Source organism: Amblyomma maculatum, chromosome 10 (genome assembly GCF_055883805.1).
Source record: "Amblyomma maculatum isolate TAMU_Amacu chromosome 10, ASM5588380v1, whole genome shotgun sequence".
NCBI lineage: Eukaryota > Metazoa > Arthropoda > Arachnida > Ixodida > Ixodidae > Amblyomma > Amblyomma maculatum.
Window position 1 is genome coordinate 143,354,555 of NC_139353.1, and position 12,829 is coordinate 143,367,383.

General features: G+C 44.3%; 1 protein-coding gene across 1 annotated transcript in view; it reads left to right on the forward strand.

Annotated features, from left to right (window-relative positions):
• The first annotated feature begins 4,189 nt into the window (after positions 1–4,189).
• LOC146177601 (membrane metallo-endopeptidase-like 1) overlaps positions 4,190–12,829 on the forward strand; it is a 70,265-nt gene continuing 61,625 nt past the window's right edge. Inside the window, exon 1 of the mRNA XM_084581159.1 lies at positions 4,190–4,404. The gene's annotated coding sequence lies outside the window, so the exon portion shown is untranslated. The remainder of the gene's footprint in view (positions 4,405–12,829) is intronic.

Genomic DNA, 12,829 nt, shown 5'->3' on the forward strand with positions numbered 1-12,829 from the left:
GCAAATTCGCTTGTTATCGAAGCTTCGGTGTGTATGTCAGTCGTATCAGGGATTCGCTCTTGTCGGTGACGGGCAGCGAGGAGCTCCCGGGGAATGACAAAATAGCGGTTTATAGGTCGGCGATGGAGGCGTGTGACTACTGGCATCTCCCAAGGGGGAAGAGATGCATATAGGGCTGATTTTGTGTCGTTACGCTGTTCATCCAAGGCAAGCAGGCGACGCCCTTGGACAGTGTTCTCTAGACGTATTCGATGACGCGTCTGTGACCCGCAAACGATGGTAGCGAGCGGTGAAAGAGCTCAAGTTCAGCTATAGTAGTGTGCTTAGGATATACCGGTAATGGTACTGGGTGGTCGAAATTACTCCGGAACCCTCCACTCTCTCTCTCCGTTTTCTCCTTCACCTTCCTCTCTTCCCCAGAACTTAGGTCAGGTGTCCACAGAAAAAGTTTGTTTTGTGGGCTTTAACGTCCCAAAGCGGCTCAGGCTATAAAAGACGCCGTAGCGGAGGACTCAGGAAATTTCGACCACCTAAGGTTCTTTAACGTGCACTGATATCGCACAGCACACGGGCGCCATGCATTTCCGCCTCCATCGAAAAACGGCCTCCGAGGCCGGGATTCGATCCCGCGTTCTTGGGAGCAGTGGTCGAGCGCCGTAACCACTGCGCCACCCCAGCGGCGTGTGACATATACTGCCGTTTTCATTTCCTGTGAACCACATCAACGCGCATATACGACGCACAGATCACACGCGCAGCTACCAATGGTGGTGGTTTATAAAAATGAAACATGACTTAATCCCTGTCGATAGCCTTAGAGATTTTCTATCGCGATCGAACTCGAAGGAATTGTGCCGCTGCTACACCGTAAAATTTGTAGGCTGTTGAAATACCACTGGTGTTTGGTGCCAAACTTTTGTGGGGTCACTATCGTTTTACTAACTAGAACTGCTACTACGTTTACTACTAGAACTAAAATTGCTCAATAAACGCAAAATAAAATACAGCAGTTAGCTTTTTTTGTAGTAACTGCAGGTATTTGGTTGTTATTCAAGGACAACTTTGTTCTTGTTCTTGTTTTTTAAACGCGTCGACATTCATATGGCTGTGCTTTTCATTGTGTTTGCTTTTATCGGCGGCGCACGTTACAGTTGTAGAGAGTACATGAATAATGCGCCTTAAAATTAGCGATTCTAGTTTAAAATTATTAGGGACATCAATATTTTACCGCGTAAATAAAGATATAAAATAATACCGCTTGTTCATGTTTTTGTATCGTAAACGCGCTGTGCACGTGTGTGCTTGGTGCTCCTCCGATCAACGCTAGCAACCTTGTGCGAAGTTCGAAGGCCTTCAAGATCTCGATAGAGGTCTGCGCCTCTCCGTTGACATCGACTCAATGGTCATTGAAAACGTCCGTGTGGCTTAGAGTACTATAGTGTGGCAGCTTTCAAAGGCCTTCAAGTCAACAGACCTCTGCTATGCCTGGATATATGTAGCGAAAAGCAGTGACTACCTCGGGATCAGTTCAGTTCAGTCGTTGAGTCGTGTCCGACTCTTTGTGACCCTGTGGACCATATCACGCCACGCTTTCCGGTCTCTCACTATCTTCCTTAGAACACATACCCTGCAGTGCCTCGAGAATGCCATCTAACCATCGCGTTCGCTGCCTACCCCTTCTCCGGTGACCCTCATCCTTTTCCAACATCAAATCTTTCTCCAGCGACTCCTCTCCAACGTAGCTGCGCATTAACTTTAGAATTTGACCCTCCAATGAGCAGTCAGGGTTTATGTTCAACAATATCGACTGATTTGATCTTCTGGCCGTCTAAGGAACTCTCACGAGTCTTCGCCAGCACCACAATTCAAATGCTTCAATTCTTCGGCGGTCAGCCTTTTTCACAGTCCAACACTCGCATCCATACATCACAATTGGAAAGACCATAGCACGAGCTATACGGATCTTGGTTGGCAGACTAATGTCTCTGCTTGTTACTAGGCGGTCAAGGCTAGCCATGGCTCTCTTTCCCAGAAGTAGGCGTCTCCTAATTTCATGGCTGCAGCAGCTTGCCACCATCTGCTGTGATCTACGCAGTCAAACTCTTTCGCATAATCAATAAAGCAGAAGTAGATGGGTTTCTGGGACTCTCTTGCTTTTTCCATGATCCAGCGAAGGTTGACAATCTGGTCTCTAGTTCCTCTGCCTTTGCGAAACCCAGCTTGCACGTCCGGAAGCTCCCGATCTACATACTGCTGCAGCCTACCTTGGAGGATTTTCAACATCACTTTGCTAGCATGCGAAATAAGCGCGATCGTGCGGTAGTTAGAACAATCTTTGGCACTGCCTTTCTTTGGAATAGGGATCTAAACTGACCTCCTCCAATCCTGTGGCCACTGCAGGGTTGTCCAAATTTGCTGACATAATGCATATAGAACGTTAACAGCATCGTCATGGTTGAGGTTTTAAAGCAACTCAGCTGGAATGTCAACAATTCCGCTAGCTTTGTTCTTAGCAAGGCTTGCTAAGGCCCATTTAACTTCTCTCTTCAGGATGCCCGGCTCGAGATCAGTAATCACAGCCGTCTTATGTTGGGTTTGCACATCCGGGTCCTTCTTGTACAGTTCTTCTGTGTATTCCTGCCACCTCTTCTTTATCTCTGAGGCTTCCGTGAGGTCCCTGCCTCGTTTTTCCTTTATCACGCCCAGCTTAGCACAAAAGCTTCCTTTGATATCTTTGATTGTCTTCTAAAGAGCTCTTGTGTTCCTCAATTGGCTGTTGTCCTCAACTACTAAAGGCATCCTTATCTCTTCTGGCTATTTTCTGAAAATCCGCATTGAGAACCTTGTATCTTTCTTTTTCCCCCATAATTTTTGCCTTCCTCCTTTCCTCAGCTATTTGCAAAGCCTCTTCAGATACCTCAGGATCAGAAGAGGTTAATTTCTCCAGTCTTCTGCGCCGTTCGTCAGCAGCTAAACTCTCCTTGGATATTATGTCGAACGCGTCTAATATCACCGGTGTTTTATAATTCGTTAACAGGAAAGGCGCAGCATCTGACACTCAATGAATAGATGGATGGAATATAGGAGCGTCCCCTTTGAAACGGGGTGGTAGCATTTACTATCATGCTCATTTACAGTTTGCATTTTACAGTACGAAAGGCAAGAAGCGCCGCCCGACGGCGTAAGAGCGCACTCTTTCCCGCTCAGTCCTCATAGCTGGCGGCAGATGAGTGATTTCACATCCTTGACGTCACCCTAATTGAGTGACAACTATTTTAGTCTTCGGTACTTTCAAAATGCGCTCCAATCGCAGTATATGTCGCCCTGAATCCTGCTTTCATCGTCACGGTACATGTCGAGCTGCATGCGGAGCTATGGCTAAAAGTGATCACACGCATCCCAGACCCGGTGTTGACTAGCCCAGTGAAGCGTTTCGATTCAGAATAGACGTCGCTCTGGGGACAAGCTTAGTGCCCTTCCTCTCACAAACACTAAGTGGAGTCCCTCGTACGGGGCCCCAGTGGCTTCCGCTGCCGCCATGGCTAGTTCGACCGATGCCGCTTGGTCTTTCAGGTCGGAGCGGGCGAGCGAGGTCGCCTTCCAGTCCTTCCGGGTGGGGTTTGGGTTAGGTGCAAGGGCAGGGACAGCGATCCTATTTTCGCTCCATTGGCTTAGAAAGGCTTCCGCCTAAAATTATATTGTGCAAAAATAATAGATCGGTCAGTTCAGGCTAGACGGTGGGTATCTCCTGTAGAGTAATGCGTTCATTCTTTCTGTAGGCTATGTGGTTTGGCCCCTACCTCTGCTAGAAGGTTGGCATCCTTTTCGATAGTACCCATTTCAACATACACACCGTAAGCATCGAAGGGAAGAAGCCTCAGCCATTGTTCCTGCCGTATTTCTTTAGAACATGACCTTGGAAGAATGACCTTGAAGTCACAGGGGCCTGCTGGCCACTGGATGCGTGGCTCCTTATGCAGCGCATAACCCTGGACCCTTTTTACTGCTTTGAATTTCTAGAACACAACTTTTGGGAGTGCTATAGCGCTGCAACCTGTTATATCTATGTATTGAATTCAGAAAATGTCGTACATAGTTATATGTTGGTATAGTACCATTATTTTTACCAGCCTTACATAACTCCATACGTCATTAGAGGGCGCCTACGGAAGCCTGTTTTCATTCCAACAGGCGGCCAAAGAAGGCGTGGAAGCTCCCCACGCAGCAACTTCTGTTGCCGCTGCCGGAGAAGTGACAGAGGACCCAAAGGCCAACGTAGAGAGCAAAACATTTCCATGGCATTCCTTAGCGTTGAAGACTTCCAGCCGACGGAGTACGCAGGAGTCCATCAGGGCACTGACCAATCTGCTGCCGGAAGAGCGAGCTCCCGCAGTTAATCGAACGGTGAGATTGTATTGGCGAGAAGCGGACCTGCTTAGTTGCTTAAAGGTTCAGATTTTGGGTTTATAAAGTTTAAGTACAAATGGTTTGAGGGACGCCGTGGCTGAAGACTCCTGGAATTGCCATCGCCCGAAATTTTCTAACGTGCACTGACATGACGCACTACATCTGGACCTTATTTTTCGCCACCATCTACAGTGAGAATTTGATCCTACGTACTTCGGTTAAACTGCTGTTCGCCCTAACCGTAGAGCCCCCGCTGCGGTCATATACACAGTTCTGACATCTCGAAAATAGTTGTTTTGCTAAATACATACTGGCAATGAGGTGTTAACTTTCTTTCTTAAACCTGGGTGTCATAAAACATCATAGGCATTGTTTGCATTTCTGAAATAATACAAAACGGTACACAGAGATTGATGTCTCTTGTGAAGTCGTTAAAGGTATCGTGCAGGATTCCACTTTGCTTGAAGAGGTGCTGGGAGAACCAGGCCGTAGGCGAATGCGTGATTCCAGGTAGTTTAGGATGGCGTTTAAAAAAAGGCAGTGGGTACAAAGGGGCATTGAAGACAGAGGTCAGTGGTCAGACAGGCCGAGCCCCATAAACGTACGCGATAGCAGTGGTACTCAATAGAACGTTCAGAAGTTCTTCAAGAACGTTCTTCACCTTTACAATTTCTCCCTGGGAAAAGAGGAGTCATCCTGGCAAGTTATGGCGTATGAAGGATGGCAGGGTGTTATAAGTGTTCAAGGCCCTGGATGTGAACAGGCTTACGTAACCGACGGTGATGATCAGGAGACGGCGTCGGAGGTTCTACCACGTAATTGACAGGCGAGTTATGTTCCACGGCTTGGAAGGGGGCATGAAACTTGGCAAGAGGTTTTGAGAAAACAACAGAAGTACTGGATGGAATCCAAAACCCCGTGAGTCTCCTTTCGAGGCCTAAAATGACCTGCATTGGCGCAAAACGTTTCTTTCCATAAACTTGGGAGCCATTTCTCGTAAACGTTATGCTATTCCACAGCAATTATTTGTTAACAAATTAGGCTCAACATCCTTGTGCTTCGGTGGTACGGTCACAGCGTCGCTTGTAACCTGCACATGTGCCCTCTTGAAGCGTGGGATTTGGTTAAAGGGAACCGAGCGTACAACGATCCGAATCGAGGGGCTACCAGGCAGTGTAAGCAGGAGCTCGAGTAGCGGCGGACGCAATCTCATACGCTCGTATGCGACAATTGTTTTAGGTCGAACATGTAGCTTAGCAATAATTTTAATTTATTTGCTGTATTAAATTTTGCTTCAAATGGTACCCTAGCGGTTTCGGCAAACAAATTCGTTGAATAAAGGCTAGCTACAAAACAATACGTATTGCCACTCTATTCACAGAAAAATTATCAAGGCGTGTAAAAACTAAGCTCACATTTTTCTAACGATTGTGATGTTGATGCTGTTCGAGCCGTTGGAAAATTAGCCAAAATAAAAGGCTGTCTCCTAAGCAATACTGTCTGCAACAGCGTTTGGTCACGGTTGTCATGGTCGCTAATAAACGCAATGGCAGCCTGTTTATCATTGTCACCTAGGTAACTTTATTACCAAGGTTCCAGGCGAGAGGTCATTAGCAGCGCCCACTATTGTAACATTTGCGAACCTAGAGTATATTGCTGCAGGATGGAAGGTACGGATTACGCCGGCCTATATACGCCCTGCGTCTAAAAATCAGAGGCGCAGGGCGAGCGCGAGAGGTATAGAGAACGAAAGAGAATCGCCGCACCAGGCTGTGTTTTTCTGTGTGGCTTTTTCTGCGCGAGCCTGCCATATTGTAACAATATATACCTTGCCCGGAAATGCAAGAAACTATTGACAAATATTGATACAAATTAGGTTTCATACTGTGCGCTGACCAAAGTATCGTAAAAGGCTTAGACGTCTTCGGAAGTTCCATGCTCGGAAGATAGAATGGCCAGGACTCCAAACCGCCTTGTACTTTGACAGGTAGTAGAAGTTTCTAAGGAAAAAGTCCAATAACGGGTTTACAGTAAGGCGGGAAAGCGAGATATAAACCATCTTGCTGCCGAACCGATAGCTAGCTTTATCCAAAAACAAAACGCTTATTATTAAAATATTCAGCGATAATCTCACAACCATCATTGCGGAGTGCACACTAGAAGTTGGCGTTAGGTATACGTCGCAAGCTATTTTACAACCTTTTTTGACCTCACAGGGGAAGGATTATGTACCTAAAGTAATAAAAACTGGCTGAACTCAGAGCTGTCGCATAGAATCGGTAAGTATCACAAACCCAATCATATCAAATATACTATGGCGAGACTACAGCATACTGAAAGGATGGCGCTAGCCTGTAAAAGTATTCACAGTATTATGGGTATATGTGAAATGAGGTGTGCGCGCTAAGAAATAATGAGGGATGTCGTTTTGTTGACAGGACTCTTGGAGCGGCCGAGTTCTTCTAGAGTAGCAGAAGTAATACGAATATATTGGTATAGGAATCAGATCAGATCAGCTTGACATCACGCCAGCAATGATAGTGGAAATAAAGAAGCCACTAAAATAAGAAAAGAGGCTTGTAAATACCTAGTAACTGGAGGTCTGTTGAACGAAAGTGGGACATCGTGCTCTATAAAGCGGCTACCATTTATACGCAACGTCTAAACCTCGAGTGAACTAGGGTCTTGGATGCCTGCAAGCATTATTTTAGCTGAAGGGATAGGTAACATCAATGATTTTAAACAACGCCGGCGGATAGAGGCGAAAAGCAAGGCGCCCGTGTGCTGTGCGATGTCAGTGCACTTTAAAGAACCCTAGTTGGTCGCAATTTCCGGAGTCTTAAACTACGGCGTCTCGCGTAGCATTTAGTCGCTTTGGGACCTTAAACCTCATAAAACAAACCTAAGCAGTACAACACACCAAAGTTGTATGAGGGCTGCCTCAGACATGAATCATTCGAAAAACCAGGAAGATGGGTTTCCCAAAACCTACTCCGCTTTCTTTTAACTACAGGCTAGGTTCCTCACCTTTGTTGGAAGAGTCTGAGTGCAAGTATTTGGGTGTCACGCTTATTAATACTCTATCTTGGAGTTTGCATATCGATAACCTCTGCTCTTCCGCTTTACGTTATATATACATTTTAAGACATAAGCTTAAATATTCTCCCTCGACTAATTCACTAATTAGACCGTAACTTGAATATGCATGCTTTGTCTGGGAACGCAATATCACCCGTCTAGAAAAGGTACAAAGAAAAGTGTGAGGTGTATTTACTCTACATTTTCTCCGCATGGCTCAACCTCTGAAATAATGCAGGTTCGTGGTATTCAGTGCATAGAACAACGAAGAAACATTTTACGATTGCAATTTCTTTCCTCGCTTTGGAATCGAAATTTGACTGTTGAGCCTTCGCCATATCTGTCGCTGACACCGTATTTCGCACGAACAGATTTATTCAAGGTTTCATTTTTTCCTCAAAGTGCAACCGACCAGAATGAATCCTTATTGCCTTTCGGCACACTTTGATGTTTATTACCTTTGTTGTTATTGGTTTGTTGCCATGTACCCACCCTGCTTTGGCCTGCACAAGGCTCGCAGTATTGAATAATGAAAACCTAAATAATCATTAATGTACTATCACTGAGGTGATAGAAATATGCGCAAAAATTGTTCTGTGCAAAATTTCTTGAAAGCCCTTATAGCAGCGAAACAACCATGATTGTCCTCCATAACCAAAATTATAAATTCTTTCACAGGGAGTAGGTAAAGCATGGAGAGACGATCTTTCATATTGAGTGATAGGTACGACATGCATGGTCACAATTGGTGTTTTGAGACCTGTATTAGAGGCCGAGGGAAATAATATTAATGGTGGATATTATAGTACTTTTATTCACTGTTCATAATTCCTTGCGGTTAACTCAGTACAACTGCCTAGACAGGCAAAGCAGAATGCTGGGTCCAAACTGAATATGCAGAAGACTAAGTTCAGCAGTCCAAGAAGTGAACAGGAGTTCGCACAAGGCGCTTGAAATGGCAATACAATGCACCTACGTAGGGAAAGTAGTGACCGCATTTCTGGGCTACAATATTGAAATAACTTGAACCATATGAATAGGAGGAATAGGACGCATTTGGTAGGTAAAATCAGATCAGAAACATTTGTTTGAATGTGTCCGTGAAGTGAAGAGTAAAGTGTTTGCAAACTATATCTTTCCCGTATTACCCAATGCTAACTAGTGGAGAACAGCCGTGCTGGCTACATAAATGTGTTTAACTTGGGCAGAATACATATAGCTGTTTGGAGGATAATGTTAGTTATACCGCTCAGAAACAGAACGAGAGCAGTGTGCGTCAGCAAAACAATAAAGCGGAGAGTTGAGCTAGTTGGTACCTGGAGCTAGTTGGTAGTTGGAGCTAGTTGGCAGTTGGTTTAACGAATAACAGCGCGGAAGCGAAGGACTAGGAAGAAGACAATACCTGCGCAAGGAAGAAGACAACACCAGTAAAAAATGCGCGAGGTAATGACATTGTAAACGACAAACAAGGCCTGGCATGGACGCACAACCTGTTCGGTGAGGAAAGAGGTCAGATTAGATGGTAAGGCATCCGTTAGCAGACTTAACGGCTACAAGCGTGGAAACATTTTATGCGCCGTTAGATGTGTTTGTTTAGCTGATAATATTTTTGGCTATCTTTTCCCGACGTAGCCCGCGTTATCGCGTAATATACGCGTTTCTTCATAAAAGCGCCACTTCTAATTACAGTAAGCGTACGTAGGAGAAACACGCTTCGGCTTCGCCAAACATCACTACTTGCTCTTCTTAGTCTGCGTATTGCGGCTATGTGGAGCATACCGGAAACCTCAGCGTTGTGTAGCTATGAAGGCTTGCTCATTAGAGCTGACGGAATAAACCACACAGTGTTTAAGCGTATACTTTGTGATAGTACTGTGCTTCGAAGAACACAAGGGCGCGTAAAATTTTAAGAGCCTCCCCTTACGGCGTTCCTCATAAACAGAGTCTCTTTGGAACGGTAACCTTATCAACCAAAGCATAATCTTAAGATTATACACGTTATTTATAAATGCCGTCGCTTGATTTTCAAGCAGGCATGTGTGCCCAAGTATGCCTTTATTGGCCGATCTTTGCGTGGTTCGGCATGCGAAACACCTACTGTTCCTTGTGTCATACGTCGTAATCCACATAGGGAGCGCAAAAACCCCTATTTCTTGATTTATTAGATTCCTCAGGGGTCTATCTGTGCTCAGACATTTATTGGGTCTGTGTTACGAGGCGGACAACTGAAGTGAAAATAGCGGCGAGATGTTCTCAATGAGACGCTTGGATGTGGTGGGTTCATGCTGGTAACGACTTATTTGGGCAGGCCATTCCAGGCCCTTGCTATTGCAAGGAAAATGACTGCTGAGTGGTAGTAGTGTGTGCTTGTTGGGATAAAAGACGGTATTTATATGGCTGGAGCAGACGATGCGGCTTTTCTTTGCGCATGCGTATCAGAAGGCACAGAACAGGAAAAATTATAAAAACGATTAAGACGCGCTATCGCGCCATGAGGCTCGAGAGGGACAGTTTATTTTTTCTTTTAGGGCTGAGATGAATAAGAGGAATACTTAGAGAAAGTGAATCCTGTTCCTCTGTTATGACATAACTACAGGGCGTTAGTAAGGTTATTTTGCTGTTGTTAAGAAATAGCATTAACATTCATAGCACAAATGTCTGTGAAAAAAATTGTTTTGTAGGAGGAGAATTGAGTCAAAGATGGATAGGTTACCATGTATATAACCTTGACCACGGTATAAGAATTTACTATTGGTTGACAAGACTTGGCCGAGTGATATCACACGAAGTATGTATAATGTAACCCACGTTTAGTGTGAACAAGCACCCTGCCTTCACAACGCCGATGCCTCCGAGGCAGCCGAACAATAAAACAAAGCAGCGCAGGACGTGACTGAAAGCGGGGCTTCGCATAGTCGGAAACTGCTTCAAAGCGCTGTCGGATCGGAGGCAATACCGCACTAAAGAGAGCATGCTTGTTCACCCTAATAGTAAACGATCCTGTACATCAAAAGATGTGAATGATTCAGCTTTTAAAATCTGAATTCTATGATGCTCTAATGAGGAACAGCCTGCTCGCGACGGGGGCGAATTGGCAGGCAGACAAATTTAGAATGGTCTTATGGATACAACTGAAGTACTGATGCTTTAATCAGGAACGACCTGTACGAGGGCGGCGCTGAAGTGGCGTGCACGAAGTTTTAGAGCTTCTATGAGAGAAAGGTCATTTTTTGTGCGAGATTCTCGGCGCAGTTAGATATTGCGCGGTATGCAACTCATTCAAGCACCAAGAGGCGGAAATGGGTTTAACGCTATTAGGTAGGTCAGTAACGTATATAAGCAACAGCAGGGGACAAAGCAGTGTCTTGCGACACTCTTGAAATTATGAGTGTTGAGAAAAGATAAACATTCTCGCATCCAGATCAGGGCACACGGATAAATTATAAAAGGTGATAACGTTAGCAAGAAATGATAATGGGAAACCTTATTAGGCGAAAAGGCCGGGTGCCCCCCTGTACCCATTTTTACCGCTGGGTGTCCGGCGGTGGGTTTTTCTAAAGAAGAATAATTTTTACGGAATTCACACTCATTTGGATAAGAACAATCATTGTTGTTAGAATATTAGCGATCTCATATTTTAAGATATGTTCGATTGTTTTTAACAGGCGCTTGATATAGAAATTGAGATATAATTACGGGGAGATTAACGGTTTTATGTCTTGAAGACTCGTAATACGTTGGCACCACAAGTTATGTGAAACGGAGCGATTTTTGAGTGAAACCAGCAAAATTAGTGAAAAACCGGCTACACGTATGTTTAGTAGTTTTCAGAACTTTGGCAATGGCACTGTCTGTACCAGTGGATGATAAGATCTTCAATGATTGGATGACTTGACAATACTATGACGTAATGTTGTATTATGCATGAGCGATTGCTCATGTTATCCTGAATCAGGAACAGTTTCATGCGGTTAATTAGCTAAAACGGAACTAAATGCTATTCATCGAATTTCTCCGACCTCAGTCACAGGTATTGGAAGTTAGTACAAGTTAATAGAGAAACCTAATTCATTGGAAAGGGTAAGTGGTTGTCCTAAAGTTATTTGCAACATAATGGCAAATTGGCAGTTCGCCTGTCGTGTTCATCCATGTCTGCGCAATATTTCTGTCGTGCGGATGAAGAGTCAGATAGTTTGAAGGACGGAAAAAACATTAAAAAGGGTATTTTTCTTGTAATTATTTATCTGCGGAATGCATTAAAACATGGTGATGTTACTCTTTCTGTTACTTAAAATAAACGCTACAAAAGAGGACGCATCTGTTTTTCGAAAAATAACCAATTTGTCTTGAGAGAATTCAATAAAAAATTAGCGGTGAAAATGACAGTAGCGCTCTAAATATTTTTGTTCATGCTGACAAAGTCCTCCTGATAACATTGATTAGATATTTTTATCTTTGTTTGCTTTGTGTGCTACAATAAAATAAGTATGCTCTGCTAGATGATCACTCACTGAAACCACTGAACATGGCGACAGAGGAAGGGTTATCACGATTAGTTGGTAACCCAGGGTAGAAACTTACCTATTAGCGCCCACGTCTGGGGTCAGTTAATGACTGAGTAAATGCAAATATTTTTCGCGTTTGAAGAAAGTGCTCACAATGATTCCTAATAACGAAAAGGAAAAGTTGGACAAATCTATGGTGAGAAAATACAATCACCCATCAGAAGGATAGTGCTCTGGACAAATTTGTTTTATCCTGTACAGCATCATGAAGTAAAGGCGTGAAAGAATTATCTCATAGGAGGTCAATAGCAAGTACCTAAGAGAGTGTGCGGGCGTGTAGTGATGCAGCGAAGCCAGACCATTTTCAGTTGCGACCAGATATTGTATACTAAAAATTCAGACACCGGTTAGTAGCGATTAGTGCGCTGCCACAGCGTAAATGTCCAAGTCTATACTTCCGGAACATGATATGTGAGGGGAATGGAGAATCTCGTTATCATAAATTGATGCATTAAAGTAATTTTCACTTTCTAACAGGTAAGCGCATGAAGGTGAGCAGAATAACCGCACAACGGATCATGCTTTGAAGCAGCACTTCGAATGTTAGCGAGCAGAACTCATACAGGGCGATGATTATCGAACGCCGTTTATAATAATAACAATAAGAATTGCTTCACAGAAAGTTAAAGGCGCAGTATCTGTCACGCTTGTGTCTGTGGACACCTGAGCCGCGCCTAAAGAAGGGAAGGAGAAAAGTGGGTATGAAAGTGGATAGAGAGAAACAGGTGCCGTAGTGGAGGGATGACATAAGCAGCCTCATGTATTGCAATATGGGAGTC